Raw genomic sequence first — 17,034 nt, 5'->3', positions numbered from 1 at the left:
ATGACACCTGATTTGTCACTACAAAGTCAATCAGTGCTTCCACAATTCTCACATGCAACATATACAGACTCTCTATAACTGCAATGAAATTGTGGAAGCAGCTTTGTTGCTACTTTGTGGCCTAGAGAAAAAGGATTTAATTTGCCAGACGCCCAAAAAAATCTCCTACACATACCAGCACACTCTGTTTGCATGTAATCAGAATACACTGAAGAAGCTACAAACTTATATTTAGGTATCACTTAGGAAAACTAGTGATGGGGAGGGCAGAAGCATGCAGATATTGTAACATAGGGAAAATGCGCCCAGAGTGCATGACAAAATCTATTAAAATTATTTAAAGGTAATTGACAAATGGCAAAGAAGAATCATCAAGAATTATTTCTGATACACTTCTGTAGCTCCTGCACTGCTTTGATGGTCTGTCTAAATTTTATCAGCCTCTCTGGGTTGCCCTAATGACTAAATGAGCACTTAACTGCTGCTAGCTGCAATCCCAACTTCCATACTCCCTGCCATTTCTGCTTCTGGCTGGGAAAGAGATAACTATACTGCAGCCTTCCACAATGCATGTCTTCAGCAGATGTGAACCCTTTCACAAGCTCTCCTTGTAATCTTATCTGTTTCTCCCAATACAAATAGCCCATCAAGAGGTGAAAATTTCACATGCAAAGGTGACATCCTGACCTCATTATAGTCAATGGCAAAACTCCTCACAGGTAAGTAAAATGCTTGGCCTTTTCAATCAAGCTTCTGACACTGTTAATATCAGTGTTCACCTCAGCAAATTGTTTAGAAGATGCCCGTTCCTATCACCTTCTGTGAAATCTTCATTTTCTTCATAATCTGAATCAGTACCAATGACATGCGTTAGCACAAGGAAAAAGAATGGCTGATAAGCTCTTAGAAGTCCTAAAAGAAGTCTCATTACATTAACAGGCTGGTATTACTCCAGTCATACATATTTCACTGAAATGCAGTAAAAGCCTAGGATTACACACCCATTTATCACATAAATCCTATATCTTTTTCACTAGTTTCTGATGAAAGCTTCTTGACCAAAAAAGCACTTATTAACTTCATTTTCCAATCAAAAGGAAGCTTTGAAGTCTTTTGTTCCAAATGATTAATATTCAATAACACGCTCTAACTTCTAACTCTAACTTCTTTTTTGGGGGGAGAGAGAAAAAAAAAAAGTGGGAGACAAGGTGTATGTGACAGCATACAACAGATATAGATACTTCACATTCTTCCAAGAGACTTTGTGTAAGAAACCTGAATTTATTAAGAGCAGCTGAATACTCTTTGATGCCTACTTCATTCACAGACTAATATGTTCAAAATAGGAGAACCAGCATCTCTAAAAGGTTTTACTCAGCTTTTCTTTGTTACGTTATATTCCACAGTACTCAGTGTTCAGTGCAAATCATCCACCTTCAAGCAAGGAAGGTATACATGCAAGAAGAAGGAATTGCTAGGCTGCTACTACAGATGGTATCCATAAATTAAACCTAGATGTATCATTTATAAATGAAAATACCTTTCTCTGACTCATATCTTGGTTTGGGTTCCCCTCCAAACTACTCACCCTTGTCATCTCTGTGGCCCTGATTGCCACAGGATTGCATCTTGACCATGTCTTCACTCTGTTGCCGTAAATGAGAGTGAACATCAGTTCCTTGCTGCTCTCTACTTTGATTCTTATGGAAGGAAAACTGCGTACACTGAGGCCAAAAAGGATCCTATGGCAACCTCCAGCTAGATCCCTGGTGTGGATGATGGAGGTCGGCAGGGCAGACCTAACCCGCATTAGAAGACTCTTTATGATCTGTTTTAGCTATTGACTATTACTTTCCACTTCAACTCAGTGATCTTTAAATTTACAATATGTTTTCAGAGAACATACAGAGTAACTATTTATATCCCAAATAAAACAGCTTCAACTCCAATACAAAATATCAAAATTCCACTTAATTAATAGCATGGCTTATTAATCAATGTTGGTTATACTGTCTATGAAAAGAGGAAACATAAAAGATTAAAGTGATAGCTGTACCTATTGTATATTGTCAGCATATTCCTCTAATTTTAAGCCATATACGAACAACTGAATAGCTATCTATCTATGACTCACGTAAAATGCCAATAATTTATACATTTTACACACTGAACAGAATTACTATGTGCATGCTGCTTATCTTCCATTTGGAATTTAGTGTTTCAATTTTTTTCCTTGGAAATATTGCATTCACGCATGCAGTTCACCCACCTCTTGTCAAAGCAAGGTTTCAGTTTAATAGTTAGGCACCCTAGAGACTTAATGATAACTGTCAAAAACTTGAATAATTAGAGTTTTGTATAATTAAAAGCCTAGACATACCAAATGTCATGTGTACTCTCCAGTGCATCAGGTGGACCACCATACTACTTTTCCCATAGAAACTCTATAGATTTCCTCATGATTTGTTCAAATTTCCTATTTCCTGTCCCCACTTACGATGCTATTAGCACTGATTGGAGTAGTCTTTGATCAGAGGCTGGTGTTGCAAGCTAACTGGCTGTTAAGCTTTGTGTGCATTAGTGGGTAACACTTCTCAGATACTTGTCTTTTTCCTTACCAAATAAAAGCTGCAAAAAACAGTGCAAGAAAAGGATGGTGAAAAAGTGACTCTTACACCAGTGGCAATCACTTCCCATGGGAAGCCAGACATAACAGTATTACCAGTATGTGCAGGTGCAAGGCCATGAGACCAACAGTACCAGACCAACAGCACGAGGACAGCAGGGGAAGCACTGACCCAGCAGCTTTGGTGAAATGTTACCAAGCTGCAAGGCAAAAGCAGAGTGCAGAGCTGCAAATGGAAGACCGTTGGCATTGCAAAAGGTTGAGGCACCAAAGGCACTGTGCAGCACACCACCTTCTTTATGAATAAATTCAGGGTCAAGCCTTCTCATATCCTGCATGCACACAAGACTGACTTATCCTTCAGGATAAGTGGACTTCTCTAGTGGACCGGCCACTGCCTTTTCAAGATGCTCATTAAACAAGGCTGCCTTTTCTATTCCAGGTTCAAACAGCATGGCAACAAAAGCTGGACTCAGTCAACATGATGGTAGAGACTCACACACGCTCAAGCCTGAGCCAGATACAAGACTCGAGTCTGAACGAAGCCCCAGGAGTGACAGACATCCATTCTAGAGAAAGAGCGCTCTGTATCTTGAACAGAAATGAACTTAAAACAAAGACTGAGTCTCAGAGCAGAAACTGAAAGAAGATATACAGAATCCAGCATCTTCTACTCCAAGATTGAAGAACTAGGGACAAATAAAAGATACACTGTAAGTAGTCATCTTCTCACAAGCAGTTCTGCGCTACCTTCACTGAAGACCATTGTATTTCCTTAAATAGTTTACATTTATGCAACAGCTTTAAAACCAAACTATCCTGATAGCTATTTGACATTATAAAGAAACTGCAACAATGTATTATGATTTGTGAGTGATAAATGTTAACAAAGACCATGAACAAGAAATTACTGGAAAATAAAAAAATAATAATAAAAATACTTGCTTCCTACTACCTTCCCAGCTCATAATCTACGTAATACATTGAATTAGTGCTAAAGACAAGTAAACATCTTATCTTGAAGGTTGTGTAACAAAAGTTTTCCATCACTTTTCCCCATAAAGGAATTTCAGAATTGCATAATTTCACCTTGCTGATCTTGATTGTGTAAGAATATATGAACAGTAAAACCTAATCAAACCAAAAATCTGTTTAGCCCAATATCCTGTCCCCAGATGCCCAACAGCAGATGAGTAAGGAGAAGTGAGGAACCACAATGCAACCATGTGATGGTACCTCCTTGGAAGACTCTGAAGTCTCCAGAATATTTGCAGGTTGGGAACATTCTGATCCACAATCATTATCTCTCTGCTTTCTAGCCTTTGATACATTTTTCATCTAGGAATTTGTCTGAATCATTCTGAACTCATGTTAACTTTTTTCATTGACAAACTTCTTTGGAAAAAGTTACATAACTATATATTGTATAAAAATTGAGAAGCATGGAAGAGTTTGAGTATGTCCTCACAGGAGAGTCACATCATACCTGGTAGCTGAAAGGATTTTAAGATGGCCTCAAAATATTGAAACATTGCTTTTGAGCAGTAGTTAAGCACTGCTTTGCTGTAATTTTTAACCTGCTTGAAGATCAAGCTATGGATTAGGATGTACAAATAAACTTCATAATATTATAAAAGTTGTAAAAATAAAGTCAACACTAGTGCAGCCTTACCCAGCATGTGCTGTCGTTCACAATATAATGCATTCATTCCAAGTAAATTACATCAAATAAGGGATAAATTCTTTGGTCATACATGATCATCCTAATCTAAAACCTCAAAACCAAAAGGAGCAAATGAAGGGTGATTTCATCAAGTAATGTTAGCTCTAAAATGCCTTACCCACATATCAGTTTCAATAAACAATCTAACCTTAAGTGATTCAGCAATGCAACTGCCTCTGAAAAAAATCCTTACTTCTCTGGAAATCATTACTGAAACCGTGAAGAATGACAAATACCTTTTATCATAGAACAGTCCAATGTTGTGTCTTTACATGACAGTTATCTCTAATTTAACTCATCAAATGTATTATGTACCTTCCTACTTAAATGCAGCCACAGAAAGAACATTTTCTTATACACTCTTGAAGTGACTGTAAAACTCTGATACATACTCATTCTTTTAACTTCAATCTCTATGGAAAGTTAATTTCACCTAACAGTATGCATACAGGACATAGCATATAGTCCTCAGCAAATCTGGCCCAAAACTCTTCTGGTAAAAGGTAAAAAACCCTCACTCCTGAAACATACTAAGCTCTCTCAGCGACATGATGCAGCTATGACTACACTGTAAACCAGAAGTACTTTCTATTGCAGTTTGTATATACACACCCCTAAGTAGCTTTAAATTAGCTAGTCTGAATACTGTTGAATATAAAATGACAATGGTACATGCAGTCTCGTAAATATGTGCTTAATGTACCGTTTTGGAGATGACTTGGCTACATCCTAACTTTTTTTGTCATTTTTCATTGGTTATAGTTGATCTTACACAACAGGAGTTGGTTATTTTCAAAACTACATTTCTCCTATTAAGCCTTATTTGAATACTAAGAAACTACTATTCCAACTACTCAGTATTCATGGTAATCTATACCAGGATTCATATCATTTTCATGATGGGTAAACATGAATTTGATCAATGTTTTCAGGAGGCAAATTACATTTCTAACAGCAACTACTATGGGACTATCTCAGGTAGTGAGATGAACAAATGAAAATTATTTTCCACTTTAAATGCTTTTTAGAAAGTACATAGTTTTTGTAACTGAATCTCTTCTTAATGTTATATTCTATTAAAAATGAGAAAATATATATGCCACTCAATCACAATATCATTTTTTTCCCCAGAAAAATTCTAATAGGAACAACTGCACCAAACGAAGCATGTACTGTGACTTCCAGTAGTGAAGACACTATTTCACTTTTGTTTTTAAACTGGTAACTGGTGGTAAACAGAAGATACACAACAGCTTACAAACTACTATTCCCATTTCATCCTGCAGACTGCTCTTTATTTGCGGAAAAACAGATTAATGGAAAACCAAACACTACTGTTTTCAAAACCGGCCTTTTATTGTCAGGTTGAAAATATTTGGGTTTATTAAATATTCACATAAGACTTTGATACCAAAATACAAAGGAATCTGACATCGAGAACAGTGGTTTGGGCAGGCTTAACCATGGTGCTGTACTTGCATCAACTTTGTTGCCAAGAAGTATAACAGTGTGTTTTTCTCTTTTCCGGAATTCTGAACTGACAATGACATTTTCATACAAAAGAGAGCTATTTCAATATTTATATGAAGAAGCTGGCACCAGTGGTAGGTAAATATGAGTGACTACAGCATTTCTCTGGGGCCATGACATGTTTTTTTCCGCAGTGTTTTGGATCACATCTCTGCCTTCATAATTATTTGTATTATTATTGATGTGTATTATTTGCATCATTGACAGTGGAAAGTTATCTATAGTTGAGACCTATCTATTTTATACAAATAACCATGCAACTTAAGTGTATGAAGGGATGGAACTGCCATCCAAGACTGCTACGGTATTATGACAGAGGACAAGCCTCCATTTCTCTCTGGACAAAGTAGGTGCTCTGGGCACAAAACACACGTGGGCTGGGGCCACTGATACAGAAATGCATTGGACATGAGAGAAAATTTAGAAAAATTCAATAAAAATATCACTTTAAATATCTTCAACAGATCTAGGGAAGCTGTTGGAGAGACAGGGGTGGGGAGAGAGATGAGCTAGGGGAGACAGGAGAGGGCATTTAAAAAACCTTAATGTGAAATACCTTCCTTTTTTTTTTTTCCAGGAGTTCTCGGCAGAGCTTACAGGCCTTTCTGAGCTTGCAAATTAAATCCCGAGTAACTGTCACAGAACTATTCCTCTGTCACAGAAAACAAAATGTCAAGGAACTAAAGCTGACAATGTTGAAAGACAAGTATGTTTAAAATTCCTCAGTTTCCCTGTCGGGGCTTGTTCTGTGCTGTTTGTGACAGAGATTCTCAACAGCTTTTGCATCAGAAAAGAACATTCATGCATTTTCATATGTCAAAAGGTCTCCACAATTCGCTTAGCTACTTCTTTCCCAACGTTCAGCTTGTTTTAACTATTTCTCCCCTCTTAAATTCTCACGTAGTTTAACAGTGAGTTTAGACCTCTTTGGAGCACTTAAAAATACAAACTGCCATGGGCTCAGTGGAAATCTATGGAAGATGAATACGCATTTTGTGAGATACAAGTAACACCTGCTTTTTTTTCTTGAACAGCGATAAGCACGAACGATTACCGATTGCGTTCCATTCCAGATGAAAATTCAGGCATTTTAGGTGTGCCAAAACAACTGTAAGCCTTATTGCAAATTGCCCGTCCCACGCCCGGCCGCGCTAACCTGCAAGTCGCTTCGCCGGGATGCAGACGCGACACTCCGCCACCCAAAAATACAGTCACACGGAACTCTTGGCCACGGCAGCCGGGGCGGGATGCAGCCCTACCTGCCCGCCGGCCGCCCGCTGCTCCCGGCGGCCCCCACGGGGAGGGCCCCCCGTGGCTGAGGGGAGCCTGCGGGTACCTGAGGGGAGCCCGCCGGCGCCCGAGAGGAGACCCCCGATGCCCGAGAGCAGCCCCCCAGTGCCTGAGGGGAGCCCCCCGGTCCCGCTCTCCGGCCCCCAGCGGGGCAGCTTCCCCCGACGCCCTCCCCCAGCTCCCCGGCCGGCCGTGGGGAGCCCGCCCCGTCCTCTCAGCCCGCAGAGGCTCCATCCAGCCCCCGAGCCGCCCTGGGTGCCCCCGGCACCCCGCGACACGGCCCCGGCCCCACAGGAGGAAGGGGCGGCAAAGGGACCCCCCTCACAGCCGTACGCCCGGCAGGGCAGGAGCACGGAAAACTCCTCTTCCACTCCGCGCTCCCGCCAAACAAAACTTGCCAGGGGGCGGCCGCCACCTCCCCACGAACCGCCACCTTCCCTGCCCGCTCTGACACGGCCCAACTTCCCGAAACCTTCCCAAAAAAATCCCCCCCCCCCCAACGCCCAGTCAAGGGCAAACGGCCGGGCGGCGGGACCGGGCGGCCCCCACGGCTCCGCTCCCGCCGCCGGGCGGATCGGAGCGGCAGCCGGCCGGTGCCACTCACCTTCCCGCGCCTCCGCCTTATCCCTTCGCTCGCGGGCTGCAACTTCCAGTCTTTCCCACAACTGCCATCTTCCACCAGAGCGCCGGGGGAAGGAGCGGAGCGGGGAGGAAAAGTTGCGGCGACGGCGGCTGCCGCGGGGATTAGGTGGCCATAGCGCCGGCGGGCGGCGGGGCCGAGCCTGTGCCGTGCGCGGCGGGGCGGGGCGGCGGCGGCGGCAGCTGCGATGGCAGCCCGTGTGGCGACGCGAGGAGGATTTACTAAAAATAGCGGCTCGGCTCGGCTCGGCGGGGGGGGACGGCGGGGGGAGGCCGCCGGGCTGCGCCGCGCTCCCCGCTGCGGCCGCTGGGGGCCGGGCAGCGCCGCGGGGCGCCTGGCCCGGCAGAGGGACAGGGAGGGTCCCCGGTACGAAACCGAAGGGACTTCGCGGTTTCCCGGGGCGAGCGGGGTCAGGCAGCGCTGCGGTCGCACCGGTGCACGTACCCCCCGCCTGGGCCCAGCCTCTCCGCTCCGCCTCGGGGCTCTGCGGGGGCCGGCAGCCGCCGGAGCGCGGCCCTGCGCGGCGGCCGGAAGGGGTTCGCCGCCGGCCTGGGAAGGCAGGGCCCGCATGTCGCCCCCGCCGGGACGGGCCTAAGCCCCGCGGGGGTTTCACCGCTTCCCCGCGGGGCCTGGCTGGCGGAGGAGCCGGTGCGTTACTCGGAGCCCCTTGCCACCCGTTGTGCCGGTAGCCTCTCTCGGCCCGCAGGGGAGGGGATGCACCTGCCCCTCAGCCGGCTCCCCTCAGCGCAGGGAGAGGCGTGCGGGGCCCGGCGGGGAGGAGGGAGGGCTGGTGTCGGGGACCGCACGGGCCGCTGCGGCCAGCGGGTCTGTGGCCATTCGCCACGGGGAGAAGGCGTAGGAGCTGCTGTGAGGTCTGTCTGTGTCCTCGGACTGTCACGTTCTGAGGACTGCGCGTTCCTCCGGTGCTGCTTTCCCTGCCTGGTCTTCATCAGTCTGGGTATTTCTTGGTATCTTCAACCAGAGGGTGCCCGTCTTTCTGAACCCACCTTAGGTGTCTTTGGTCAGTCTCCAGAATTCCCTTTTCCTAATGCTGTTTTATACGGCATATGAAGCACTTTAGTTTATGGAATCTGCCTTAACCACATTTATTTATAATGTAAATTTATGGGTAGATTTTTTCATTACCTGTGAGAGAAGGGAATGTCTTCTCTTTTTTCTCCCCTTCCAGGTAAAGGTTAGCCTCAGAGCAGTTTAGGTCTTGGAAATATAAGCAATCAAAAAAACCCATTAGCTATCCTCTGCCTAATGGCTTTGAAATTTGGATTTGTATTTATATATATTGCACTTATTATCGTAGAAGTTTCATGCTGTGTTTTATTCTTTTTTTTTTTTTTTTACATTTTTTAAGATTGATTGTGCTTACTCTTTCCACTATATTGTTTTCAGATCTTAACTTTTCTGAAACAAATATTTAGAATTGTTGCTTCCAACACTGGTGAAGAACTAGTTAAGACTAGAAGGTAAAGCTGGTGGCTAAAGGTGTGGAATTTGGGCCTGGATGTCATTTATTGCTCAAGGGATACGACAGATGAAAACTCAACTGTGGTAAGCAGTGTTTTTTGTGACCCTCAAAATAAATCTCACTTCTCAAAATTAGAAATAAAACCGTGCCTGCGTATGTTTCGGCTTGGAGAGGAATCTCATTAATTTGTGTTAGTGTTTTAGTTTGGGAATTGGTTTCAGTGGCATTGCTAGATGTTAAGTCATGGAGTGCCACATGACAGATCTAAGTCCAAATTGGCTAATGAAATCACACGGCGCTGTTTCTCTGACAGATCGATACACTTCAAACTGATACATACTTTTGTTTCATTATGTGCTCTTGTCCTCTGTCTACTGAAAGGAAGCATCGGCATTATAATTATATTCTACAAGGCTAGTCACTGTCCCAGTGCTGTGTTGGGAACTGATAAATTTATACTGGGAAAAAACGGGCAACTCTGAGACATTTCTATGTTTTTGGTTACTGCTGTGCTTGCCCTAGGCATTTCCACTCAGTGCTAGTAAATACAATGAAGGGGAGCATGGTGGTAATATTCAATCAGCCTTTATCTTGCTTTTGCAATATCTACTATTGCTGTTCCTCTACTACATTATCTACTCCTAAGCCTACTGACCAAAAATGTTACAAAGTTGACTGACTTGCTGGAGTGAATATGTGTAGCTGTTCTTTCAAATATAGAATTCCCCATTTTATCACTGTCTTTCTGAGTGATTACAAATATTTACTGAAAAGTCATGGAGGTGAGAAAAGAATGTGCAATATAATTTATAAATTTAATTTATAAAACCTGAGATGAAATCCTTAAAACTTTTTTTTATCCCTAAAAAGAGACTTGCATCATTCTTGCAGCTTCATCTCTGCCACATTGTGAACTGGTGTCTGCTGACCATTAGGGCTATGATGCCCTTCACATACACTCTAATTTACAATAACTGGATTTTTGAATGGAAAAAGCTTGCATATTTATTACACATAAGATCAGTAAGGTAATTTCTGTGAGGGTCACAAAAGGTTTTGGAAACCACACTGGAACAGAAAAATTGTCTTCCCCATGGTTCCTCACTTAAGGTAGTGTCTAGTGAAGGCACTAGGAGAAAAAACATTTTTTATTTTTTTTCCCAGTCAAATACAAACACTGAAAATATTGAGAACATTGAAAAAACTAATACATACAAAATTCTGTAGCATTCAGTAAACCGTTTCTCACATTGACAAGTATTTTAGTATCATTAATACTGTGGAAAAATAGCTTTCGGAAGTTCCATGTCTTCACTGGAAACTACCTTAGGTATTAAAGAGGCACTGAGGTATAACAGCTCATCAAGCAGTACTTAAGGCTCATCAAGCAGTGTGCAATTCCCTAACTATGATAGTGAAAGGAAATGTGTAGGATGTTCTGTACCGTGTGACCATGAAAATTAAGATGATGCTTGGCTATGTCCCTTTCCAATCCAGCTTATAAACCACTGTTTCACAAAAAGTGAAACCCATCGAGATGAACAGAAAAAAATCCTGAACATTTAACAAGACCAAACCGTACTTCCAGCTTACACGTGCTTGTTAACTTGTGGTCCGTGAAAACCATTGAGGAATGAAAAAAAGCAAAGTCTGCCCCATTAGTTGATGTTATATGCCAGTTCTTTGCTGAAACGATCAGTCCTTTTGGATGTATTTCTGTTCCTCGACTGCCAGACAGCACATCCTTTTCATTATGTCTGGCAGTCAAGAAGCTTCAATTATTCTTCTCGGGTGTAATCTTGCAACACACCTATGCTTCTAGTCACATCCAGAGCAGAGTGACAAGACGTACTTTACAGAGATGATTCTTAAATTCAGCTTGAAGTTCAAGGAGGCAGCCATCTACTTGCTGAGGAAGATGAATAAACGCCCCAAAACTTAGCCGGTGTCTGTTCCTTAATTTCTTGTCCAGTTTTCAGTGGAACTTACGGCTCTGCTTTTTATCTTCAAATTTCGGAGAAGTTCAAGTCATGGTGTACTCCTCTGTAAGAATCAATACCAGCTACCTCTCATCTGTCACCTTATAGGGCTAGATCCTTCTGATGCTTCAGATCACTTTTTTTTTTTAATGGCATTAACAAACTGATACCTAGCATGTTGCACAGATCATCCATGCAGCACGTCCCTAAAAAATGTGTCCCTTCTAAACAGTGTTGTGCAGTTCTCTATGTATGCTTTATATATGTATTAATGCTCACAAGAGTATCTGCTGTTGCAATTATTTGTATTTTAAAGAATGCTTGCATTAAGTCCTTCTCTAAAATGTTAAGATTTGTCTTCTCTAAGAAAAATATTGAAATTTGGTGGTGGGAAGGTGTGTAACTTCTTTGTGATGTCTGTTAGTTTGACTGAGAATTAGTTAAAAGGTCTTTTGGGTAACACTGCTAGCCTTTTAGTAAGTATCTTCTTCAGTGGCTCATAAACATTAAAATTTTACGTGTCTCAGATTGGGTATAATTGTTGATTTTGTTTACAGAGTGTTTGCTTTTTTCCTGAAAAAAGATCAGCGGTTTAGCTGATCAGACAGGTTTGCGCAATTTGTAAATAACCACTTAACTGCTACAGAAGCAGGCAATCTAAATAAATCAACACAATTTAAAGATAACAGGGAGTTTTGTACTAACGTTAAAAAAAATAGTTTTATATAGACTTAAGTGTCTTATGAAAATATATTTCCTGCACACTGGAGATAATTTAATGTGTGATTAGCTCTTTCAGAGACTGGGCTTTCAGGAATGTGTAGATACACACATTAGATAGGACTGTTCAGGTGGTTAAAAATAAACATGTTATTACCCCTTTTTTTTAGTGCCAGTGGTTAGCCAGTATTTGGAAATTTGTGGGCTGTTTCTCAGAAATATGATAGATGTGTTGAAGGATTTCCCATTAGCTTTGGACTAACTGGAGCTGAAGCCAAGCCCTGTCCTTGCTTTCCTGTACTGCCCTTCACTCTTGATCCTGGGTCTTCTTCTGGCCTCATCCTAAACACCTCTGTTGCGGTCTTGCCAGCGTTTTATCCGGATCCTTTTTTCCCCATTTTTTTCTGCTGCTGAGGTGCCAAATTTTCTAAACTTTGTGTTGAAGGCATTGGTATGTCCCATTATACTGGTGCAAGTGACCCCTCAGGTGTCCTAACCCTGCTCCGATCTCTGACCTTGTCCTTTGCTCCTTCTGAACCAGGTGTCTTTCCCAAAGTCATCTGATGAGAGACTCCAGCGACTGCTATATCCAGAGTCTCGTTCAAGTCAGGCAGCAAGTTCTGTCACTCTGTGCCCTGTTCACATATTCCCAGTGTTTTCTTGCTGTCTCCTTGATTTTCTGATGTCCTTGTTTCTTCCTGGCATGTGACATACAGTTCCACCAAAGGAGTGCATTTGTATTCACACCTCATTGTACAAATCTCAGCTCACAGGACTGAGCACTTTTTCAGCCTTGTCATGCTGATCCACAATTTGGAAGGTAGTTTCTATTCTTTGCCACTACTAAGTTAGCAGGCATTAAAGTATTCCTTCACTTACCCTGAATAGAAAATGGATTTTATCCAAACAAGGATAGATCATAACTATATCAACAACTGCCCACAGATCATAAATATATCTAGCTTACAAAATTCCAAATGCATTAGTCTTTGTAAAAGTGCTTAATAATTCCAAAAATAAAATGCCTGGCCTTTGCACTTTGTGTGTCTGATTCGTTGCTCATAATCATTGTTAGAAGGTAAAGAATGTTATAGGTGAATTTCTTGAGCTCCTAACTGCACTACTCTTTTAAAAACACGCTGTGCTTAAGCTGAGAAGAGGAACTCTCAGAGGAACACCCTGTCATTAAACCTGACCAGATCGTGCTTGTTCGGGTGGACGACTGAATCTGGTTTGGTCATACACTTATTACAGTTAACTGCATTAGCAGATAATATGTGATTCTGAATGAAAGCATGAGCCTGAAATTACACAACTCTTTCTCACTATAATGATTCATTAGGTAGGATTTGTTTCAGCTTTCTGCTTTATCTCTTTTTTTTATTATCCCACGCTCTATAGTGATGACAGAGTTGTGATGGAGAACAGGCAGAAGTTGGTGCTGGGAGCCTCTGTTGACAAGCTCGATGCTGGCAGCTTGGGCCTGATGATGATTCATTGATGATCAAGTGCAATGAACAGCTCCATGTGAGTATCTGAGCAAGTCATTTTCTGGGGGACAAAGCAATTTGGTGACATTATTAGTCCTTCCTGTAATTTCTTACTTCATGTTCTGAATGTCAATATCCAGTAGTTTTTCTTGCCTGAAATCCCATAGCTTAGTACCAGGGCAGTATGGACCATGATGTCCATGGAAAGAGAGATTTTCCTTCACAGTTCTCAGCTGTGAGGAAAGGTTATCATTGACTTGGTCTTGGCTTTTCCAGCTGGGGTAGATGAGGTGTGCTGTAGATGTTTCTGTTGTCTTGGACTTAAAGATAGATTCCATTGCCGTGGCCATGCCACTGTTAAACAGATAATGAAACAGACAGAGGATATTTTGTAATAACATTTGATATTAACATTAAAATATGTATTTCTTATTATTGATTGACTTCCGTGACTATGGAAGGCTACTGGTGAAATAAAAATTGATGTATAACTCCCTAGGCAGGTGGTGATGGAAAAGGGGGGCTTAGTCCCCCATGTCTTTTATGAACTTTTGCAAATGCAGAATGCACTCCCGCTCACAGGTATTGCTGTTGGGCAGCAAAGCTCCTCTTTCAATTTAAGGTAGGGCTGCAGGCGCCCTGTTATTGTCAGTTTCTACTTGCTGATAACCTTGTCAGCACCCTTTTGGTATTCACGTATTATCAACCAAATAACACTAGTTTCTGAAAATGACCAGTTCCATTTACATTTCATAATCTGTTGAAAGGAAAAACGTTTGTGACTGAGTAAGAGAAGGAAGGAGCTGTCAACCGTGTTTTGCGATTACTGCCCACAAATGTTCTCACATTTTGCTTTAAAAAAGTGTTCTGACAAAAATATTAGCACTAATAGTACAGTATGCATATGTTCTCGGAGTATAAATAGTGCAACTTCATCTCATGAGATATCTCAGGGCTCTATCGAACGACTTTAATGAGGTTTGAGGTTGCTCAGCACCTCGCAGCAGGCGCTCAGCACACAGGAGGAAGGCGACATGCTAAACTTGCAGTCACTTGAGGTACAGAGCACCATCAGTACTTGTCCAAGCCAACAGGAGTCAGAGAGCCTCAGTGCCTGCAGCATCAAGCCTTCCCTTCTCCAATCAATGTCAACAAATGTTTCTTTCTGTCTCGTGTTGTACCAGCATCCTCCAACAGACGCATCCTACAAACAGCAATCTGTACAGCATCCTGTGCTCACACGAAACGTGAAACTCATTTGCCCTAACTTGGGTGACCACATTACCCTCAGTAATAGAAAGAAATACCTCCAGAGAGCAACTCTTCATTCAAATGTAGGTGCTGAAAATTAGGTGGAATTGATCCCACCTGGGGTGTCCAATGTATTACATTCATTCTTTACAAGGTTTCTTTTTATTACATGAAGTCTTACAGGGGAATTTTTATCAGTCAAGTTGACAGAAAAAAGCCCATCTCATTTACAGCCCACCAAGGAGAGACATGACTACTCTTACATAAATTCTAGATTTGTAAAGACAGTATCCATTTACAAATGCATATGCCATCAAGGCAATGTATTGTGTGCAAGACTATCAAATGGTTACTCTTTCTAAAATTGCAGTGTTTTGCAATTTTAGCACTGCAGGATGAATTGGACACTGACAACACTAATGCATTCGATTTAGACACGTTGAGAGGCTCCTGACAAATCTGAGAATGCCAAAATGATTTCAGGGGAAAGTCAGAAAGGGGAATTAGCAAGTGATGTCTTTTACATACAAAAAAAACCCCACATTAGTAATTAGCCTCTTTTAAATATTCCACTCTAATTTTTAGTGTCCTCTACTGTGTTTCATTCTTTCTTTTTGGTTGTTTACCACAATTATTATCTCTCAGCTAAAGATATTGAGGAACTGTTGCTGACAAGAGGCCCATGTTTAACTTACCAGCCTACTGTTTCTTTTGCATGTAATGGAATAACTGTGTAGAGGTCACACATACTTGCTGTACTGCATGAATGCCCAGTTTCTGAAAGATTTCACTCAGTGTATTGTACACCAAAGAGAAAAATGTACTTGCTCACTGAATACCACCTATTCTGGAGGAGTAAAATATTCTGGGGTTTGGAGGCTTATGTATTTTTGTGCTAATGATTATTGAAGAATTATGCAGTACAGCATAAAATCTTACATATATAAAATTTATAATATATATCATATATATGATATATATGTATCACATATCACACATATGTATGATATATCATATATATGATCTCGATCATATAGGTATATCATATATATGTATGTCATATTTATACATAAGTATATATAAATGTGTCTGTAATATTTTTTAAGCATGCACATACAGATATATTCCAGGTTACAGCTGAGAGCTGGAGAGAGAGCTTCTCTCTCATTGCACAAAATGAGAAAGTTTATCTCAACTTCCTGCAGTCTTTTTCCTCGAAAAAAAGGAATTCAGGAGTATAAAAAAATTCACCTGTACATAACCTTTAAAATTCCTCCTATTCCACCGAGTCACAGCACTAGAATTATGTAAGAAGAAAAATATAGGAAGCCAGTTCTTTCTATATTTCTGTCTTTGTATGTAAGACAGATGAACTATGATCTCTGCCCTAAATCTTTTCTGCATACAATGTAGCTACTAGAGAACATTCAGGTCTTTAAAAAAAGTAAGACTAATAAAATACCAGTAGCATTATTTGTTACAGAATTCATGCAACACACATTTATTTGTTTAAGTCTATTCAAATGAAATAAATGAAATAAGGAATACAACCATGCAACTTAAGTAATCCCTGTAACTAAAACTCCAGAAAATCTTAAACTTACCTGTAAAGTTTCATATTATGCAAGGATTTATTGATTGGAAAGTTTCTGTTTATTTACTGCAATTTGTAAAAGCCCAATACATACACTTTTCTATGTGAGTGTTCAGCCTATATGTCACATAAACTGTCAAAGCTATAGCTAAATATAACAATTATTATCTTACTTGTTTGTCAGTGGCATATATGTAAGAGAAAATAAAAGCACTCCAGTTCTCAGTTTTTTCCTCCACACCTTCCCAAATAAGTCTGGATTTGTACAGTTTCTTGACTAGGAAGGACAATTGTCCATTCTCTAGCAAGCCACATTTTGGCCAATTGCCAAAGCCTTATAGAGGTATTTGCACATTTGTTTTATAGTAGTTTTATTTTTATGTTCTGACAGCATGATACCAGTAAAATTTTAGAGTACAGACAGTTCTTGGCATAATAAAAGAATCTATGAAGAAACTACTTCATGATGATGACTCAAACCCATTATTTCGTCTTCAAAGCTGATGTTGTGGATTGCTGTACTGGTCAGTGATGACCGAATATTTGGTAATCTTGAATTAAAAGTTTTTTTCAGTATTGTATCCTATAAAAATTGTCATGCTGTTACACTTGTGTCTGTGCCTGTACCCGTGGCTGATGCCTGACAGGCTGTAGTGCAAAGCTGGATATTGCCAGAACTGCTGAAACAGAATGAAGAAGCATTTTTCC

General features: G+C 41.3%; 1 protein-coding gene and 1 long non-coding RNA gene across 12 annotated transcripts in view; one reads left to right on the top strand and one right to left on the bottom strand.

The window, feature by feature from the left end:
• Positions 1 to 8,085, bottom strand: part of HDAC9 (histone deacetylase 9) — a 487,500-nt gene extending 479,415 nt beyond the window's left edge. For all 4 annotated transcript variants that reach the window (XM_074574812.1, XM_074574814.1, XM_074574815.1 and 1 more), the window contains exon 1: positions 7,774 to 8,085. The gene's annotated coding sequence lies outside the window, so the exon portion shown is untranslated. The remainder of the gene's footprint in view (positions 1 to 7,773) is intronic.
• Positions 7,972 to 17,034, top strand: part of LOC141738815 (uncharacterized) — a 30,125-nt gene continuing 21,062 nt past the window's right edge. For 5 of the 8 annotated variants that reach the window (XR_012585482.1, XR_012585477.1, XR_012585476.1 and 2 more), the window contains exons 1-3: positions 7,972 to 8,457; positions 9,217 to 9,375; positions 13,393 to 13,518. This is a non-coding gene — a long non-coding RNA (uncharacterized LOC141738815). The remainder of the gene's footprint in view (positions 8,458 to 9,216; positions 9,376 to 13,392; positions 13,519 to 17,034) is intronic. The other 3 variants (XR_012585480.1, XR_012585481.1, XR_012585479.1) reach the window with 2 other exon arrangements.

The sequence above is a fragment of the Larus michahellis genome, chromosome 2, assembly GCF_964199755.1.
Source record: "Larus michahellis chromosome 2, bLarMic1.1, whole genome shotgun sequence".
In the NCBI taxonomy this organism is placed as follows: domain Eukaryota; kingdom Metazoa; phylum Chordata; class Aves; order Charadriiformes; family Laridae; genus Larus; species Larus michahellis.
Note: the sequence above shows the minus strand (reverse complement) of the source record. Positions and strands in the feature narration are given on the sequence as shown.